This window comes from Elgaria multicarinata, chromosome 5 (assembly GCF_023053635.1).
Source record: "Elgaria multicarinata webbii isolate HBS135686 ecotype San Diego chromosome 5, rElgMul1.1.pri, whole genome shotgun sequence".
Taxonomy (NCBI): domain Eukaryota; kingdom Metazoa; phylum Chordata; class Lepidosauria; order Squamata; family Anguidae; genus Elgaria; species Elgaria multicarinata.
The window spans coordinates 136803463-136809727 of record NC_086175.1 but is presented as its reverse complement, the minus strand read 5'-3'; positions in this window follow the sequence as shown (position 1 = coordinate 136809727).

Genomic DNA, 6265 nt, shown 5'->3' with positions numbered 1-6265 from the left:
GACTCAATCCGGACAAGACTGAGATGCTGTTAGTGGGTGATTCCGCTGACAGGATTGGGGCGGGGTGTTCTACCGGTTCTGGATGGGATTGCACTCACCCTGAAGGAGCAGGTTCGTAGCTTGGGGGGTTCTTTTAGATCCATCATTGTCACTGGAGGCTCAGGTGACCTCAGTGGCACGGAGTGCCTTCTACAAACTCCGGTTGGTGGCCCTGCTACGCCCCTATCTAGACAGGGATAACCTGGCTTCAGTTGTCCATGCTCTGGTAACCTCCAAGTTAGATTACTGCAATGCACTCTACGTAGGGCTGCCTTTGAAGACAATTCGGAAGCTGCAGCTCGTGCAAAATGCAGCAGCCAGATTGATTTCGGGAACCAGAAGGTTCGACCATATAACACCTGCTCTGGTCCACTTGCACTGGCTGCCTGTATGTTTCTGAGCCCAATTCAAGGTGCTGGTTTTGACCTATAAAGCCTTACACGGCTTGGGACCACAATACCTGATGGAACGCCTCTCCCGACGTGAATATACCCGGTCACTATGTTCAACATCTAAGGTCCTCCTCCGGGTGCCTACTCCTAGAGAGGCTCGGAGTGTGGCAACGAGGGACAGGGCCTTTTCGGTGGTGGCCCCCAGACTATGGAATGATCTCCCTGACGAGGCTCGCCTGGCGCCAACGCTGCTATCTTTCCGGCACCAGGTTAAGACATTCCTCTTTGCCCAGGCATATGGCAGCACATCTTAATCACCCACATGTTTAGTTTTTCTTAATGGTTTTTAATGCTTTATGTGTGTATGTTCTGTGTTTTAGAATTTTAAATTTGGTATACTCGTTTTTATCTTAATTTTAGAATTTCTGTAAACCGCCCAGAGAGCCCTGGCTATGGGAGCAGTATATAACTGCAATAAATAAATAATAAATAAATAAAAGGCAGGAACTGCCGCCAAACGAAGACCTTGACAAGCGAGAGGCTGCGAGGCTTCTGTGCCGCCCTTGCCGAGAACGGGGCTTTGCGCGGTGTTGCGGCTGGGGCAGCACACGGGGCCCGGCAAAGCTGGGAATAGACCCTGGGCCGGGTGGGAAATGTGGGCCCCCGTTTCAAACTGTTCATGAAGTATTTTTTAATCAGTTCTAAATACATATGAACTAGAACAATTTATTAAAACAGGTAATGGCAACCAATTTTATTCAAGATGTGTACAAGACATCACTTCTTCACATTCAGAAATGCTTTACGTGCTATTCTTTGGGCAAATTCATCATCAACAACAGAAAAATCAAGCAACTTTGCCCAGGGGGACTCAGAGTAGCCCCCCATAAAATCGTAGGCCCATACCCACGGGCCCCACTGCCACCCCACCCCCTCTGCCCAGCCCTGGGTGCAGCCCGAAGCACAGCGGCCGAGAGGTCCAGGTTCAGCCGGGGCAGCCATTGCCCACCTACTGCACCAGGCCCCGTCTGTTGTATAATCTGGCATGCATTACTGAGGTTTGGGAGAGTGAGCTGGGTGGGGTTGATCTGACCCACTCTGCTCACCTGGGTACTCAGTGCAGCACCAACAGAGATTGTGGGGAGGGGAGTCGCCATGATTCACAGAACCTCCACCTCTTCTCACCAGGAAGCCATTCCACCTTGGAGCAGGCCTTGGGGGGGATGCACCTGGTGTTGGGCCATAGAGACAGATTGGGGATGCTGCTGGTGTACCGCCCACCCTGCTGCCCAGCATCCTCCCTGACCCACATGGTGGAGGAGGTCTCAAGTGTGGTGCTAGAGGAACCCAGGACGGTGGTGGTTCTGGGTGACTTCAACTACCACGCTGAGGCCATCTCTGGAGTTCCGGCTTGGGACTTCATGGTCTCCAAAACTGTCTCAGTTTTGTGGGATCGGCCCGACACATGAAGCAGGGCAGACCCTTGATTTGGTTTTTGCTCCAAGCTGTGAGATGGATAGTCTGAAGATTGGGGTGTGTGTGTGCGTATCAGGTCCAAGTAACCCCATTGTCATGGTTCGACCATTTCCTGCTGAGATTTGAACTCATGGTGTTACTCCCCTCCTGCAAGGGGGGGGACCCATTCGGATGGTCCCCCCCCCCCCAGGAGACTGATGGAATCCAATGAATTCTTGAGTGCTCTTGGGGATTTTCCAGTGGAGAGAGCTGGTGATCCAGCCGAGGCCCTAGTCTCACTGTGGAACGGTGAGGTGCGGAGGGCCATTGGCTTGATTGCACCTGAGTGCCCTCTCCGGCCCTGTAGAGCCTGCTCCGCTCCTTGGTATACTAGAGAGCTGCAGTCAGTGAAACAGGCTGGACATCGGCTAGAGCGCGAATAGCGTAAGACTCAAAGCGAAGGTGACTGAGCACGCTCTAGAGCGCATAATGCTGCCTATTGCATGGCAGTGTGGGCAGCGAAGAAGGCTTGTGTTGCTGTTTCCATTACGTCCTCCGGCAGTCGTACAGCAAAGCTCTTCCAGGTGTTCTGGGGGCTGCTAACGCCCTCTCCAGCAAATGGGGCCTTGGCCTCATCGGGGATCCACTGTGACCTTTTTGCATCGCACTTTGAGGACAAAATTGCTTGACTATGCAGCAAGCGTGACGTTGTTGTTAGTGCAGCTCCAGTTGAGGTGTCTGATGCCACCATCTGCCTGATTTTGTGGGATCAGTTCCAATTATTGTGGCTGATGATGTGGCATTGTCAGCAAACATGGTCGCCTGATCGTTTATGAACAAGTTGAAAGGCATTGTTCCCAATCCGGACCCCTGTGGGACCCCACTCCTTACATCCCTCCATTGGAAGAGCTACTTCCTGTCCTCTAACCAGTTACTGATCTGTTCATGACTGCTAGGTTTGCTCTTGAACCTTTAGTGGGGGGTTGCAAAGGCGGCCATCCAGGCGGCTGACTCTGGGGTGATCTCTCCCTCCCTTTCTCCTAAAGGAACCCTGGAAATGCTTCCCTCCCATTCTTCAGCATGTGGGGAAGAGGGAGTGAAACGCAGGCGCATATGCACACACGCATACACACACTGCACCATCCTGATCTCCGCTTGGAAGGAGCCCTCACTATCCACATTTGGCCCAGGGATCCCACATCTATCCAAGCTCAGCCATCTGGAGATGTATGTGAGAAGGCGTCGTAATGTATGACTGTAACGACGATTGTTGAGAAGAATTCATTGTATTTCATAGGAGTGCTGTTCATAATAATCTGAGTATAGTAACTGCAAGCACAGCTTGAGTGCTTCTATATATGCTGTAAGCTCATTGCAAATGCAAAAATACGTTCTTGGAACTGGGGCAAAAAAGGCAGGCCACAGTTGTCCTTGGAAGGCTCATTTCCTCAGGAGGAGACAGAGCTTCTCCCCAAGAGTGCTCCTAAAGGCACCAGTAAATCTGGCTGGACTGAGAGGCAGCCTTCTTCAGTTAGGTGCTGAAGTGAGGTGCAGGAGTAAGAACAGGTCTGAAGTTTGGGTTGAGGGCATCCAAAAGGAGTTATAAAAAATGAGATTTTTGACATGGCTGCCCAGAGAGATCCTGGGAAAACGAGGAACCCATTCAACGTGATGGGCCCAGTGCTCGTCAACATTTTTATTAATGATTTGGACGAGGAGGTGCAGGGAACGCTTATCAAATTTGCAGATGACACAAAATTGGGTGGGATAGCGAATAGCCTGGAAGACAGAAACAAACTTCAAAGGGATCTTGATAGGCTGGAGTGCTGGGCTGAAAACAACAGAATGAAATTTAATAGGGATAAATGCCAAGTCGTACACTTGGGAAAAAGAAACCAAATGCACAGTAACAATTATTATTATTATTATTATTTATTTATATAGCACCATCAATGTACATGGTGCTGTACAGATAACACAGTACATAGCAAGACCCTGCCGCATAGGCTTACAATCTAATAGGTTGTAGTTAACAATAAAGAGGGAAGGAGAATGCAAACAGGCACAGGGAAGTGTAAACAGGCACCGGGTAGGGTAAAGCTAATAGTATAGAGTCAGAACAAACTCAATATTTGAAGGCTATAGGGAAAAGAAAAGTTTTTAGCTGAGTTTTAAAAGCAGTGATTGAGTTTGTAGTTCTCAAGTGTTCTGGAAGAGCGTTCCAGGCGTAAGGGGCAGCAGAAGAAAAAGGACGAAGCCGAGTAAGGGAAGTGGAGGTCCTTGGGCAGGCGAGAAGCATGGCATCAGAGGAGCGGAGAGCCCGAGCGGGGCGATAGTGTGAGATGAGAGAGGAGAGATAGGGAGGAGCTAGACCGTGAAGAGCCTTGAAGGTCAGCAGGAGAAGTTTATATTGGATTCTGGAGTGAATTGGAAGCCAATGAAGAGATTTCAGAAGTGGAGTGACATGGTCAGAGCGGCGGGCCAGGAAGATGATCTTAGCGGCAGAGTGGTGGACAGAGACCAGCGGACTGATGTGAGACGAAGGAAGGCCAGAGAGAAGAAGGTTGCAGTAGTCCAGCCGAGAGATAACCAGTGCGTGAACGAGAGTCTTGGCAGAAGAGACAGACAAAAATGGTCGAATCCTGGCAATATTATATAGGAAGAAACGACAGGATTTAGCTACAGCCTCGATGTGAGGAGTAAAGGAGAGCGAGGAGTCAAATATAAAGCCAAGACTACGAGCTTCCTTGACCGGAGTAAGCGTGACATCGTTGACAGTAAGAGAGAATGAGAGGTGAGGAGAAGGTTTAGGAGGAAAAACAAGCAATTCAGTCTTTGCCATGTTAAGTTTCAAACGACGATGAAGCAGCCAGGCTGAGATATCTGAAAGATGGGGGATGCTTGACTCAGCAATACTACAAGCAAGAAGGATCTTGGAATTGTTGTAGATCACAAGCTGAATATGAGCCAACACTGTGATGTGGCTGCAAAAAGAACAAATGCTATTTTGGGCTGCATTAATAGAAGAATAGCTTCCAAATCGCGTGAGGTACTGGTTCCCCTCTATTCGGCCCTGGTTAGGCCTCATCTAGAGTATTGCGTCCAGTTCAGGGCACCACAATTCAAGAAGGACGCAGACAAGCTAGAGGGGGTTCAGAGGAGGGCAACCCGGATGATCAGGGTTCTGGAAACAAAGCCCTATGAGGAGAGACTGAAAGAACTGGGCATGTTTAGCCTGGAGAAGAGAAGATTGAGGGGAGACATGAGAGCACTCTTCAAATACTTGAAAGGTTGTCACACAGAGAAGGGCCAGGATCTCTTCTCGATCCTCCCAGAGTGCAGGACACAGAATAATGAGCTCAAGTTACAGGAAGCCAGATTCCAGCTAGACATCAGGAAAAGCTTCCTGACTGTTAGAGCAGTATGACAATGAAACCAGTTACCTAGGGAGATTGTGGGCTCTCCCACACTAGAAGCATTCAAGAGGCAACTGGACAACCACCTGTCAGGTATGCTTTAACGTAGATTCCTGCATTGAGCAGGGGGCTGGACTCGATGGCCTTGTAGGCCCCTTCCAACTCTACTATTCTATGACCTACGCTCTGCCAACCAGGCCTGCCAAGTTGGTAACAATGAAGCCTCAACAATGACTTCCTTGCTGGTTGAGAGGAATAGAACTTTAATTTTGCTAAGAAATAGGCTAGTCACTGACTGGCTTCGGATGACACAATAGTCAACGCTTGATTAAATAGTCAACAGTTGCTTAAACAGTCCACCATTGACTGTTGTGTTGTCTGTGGGGCAAAACCCGCCCCACAGTTGGTGATTTTCTAGAAATAACCAATGCAAATAACCAACTTTGTGCAGAATTGACTATCTGCACACCATTGGTTATCGTGTTGTCTGTTGGGCTCTGTTGACTATTTCACATGCCTGCAGAGCCATGAGGGAAGGGCGGAAGAATCCTCTGCTGCTCTTGCCCAGGGGGGCTCTATAGGCGTCTGTCGTTCGTCCCGGGAAGTGTGTGGGGAGCCGTCAATCATGCGGGCACTTGGTGGGGCACCGCAATGGGTGGCACCCCACATGTTCCCAGGGACATGCATGTCCCTTGTCCCCCCTACCCCTCAATCCATCTGGATATAGGCTCAACGGGATGGAAGGAGCTCCTCCCATGCCCTCGAGCTGACATGGCTTGCGAGTTGCAGGGGCGAAGGGTGTCTCCTGCAGCTGGACGTGTGTCACCTCAACCTGCCGGTGATACTCTTCTGCCAAGAGCATCCTCCATCGCTCTCCTCCTGTGCCTGCTCTCCGTTCGCCATTTGTGGCTCGGGGGCAGAGAGAGAGGAGGACTCTGTCAGAAGAACTCCTCTGACAACGTC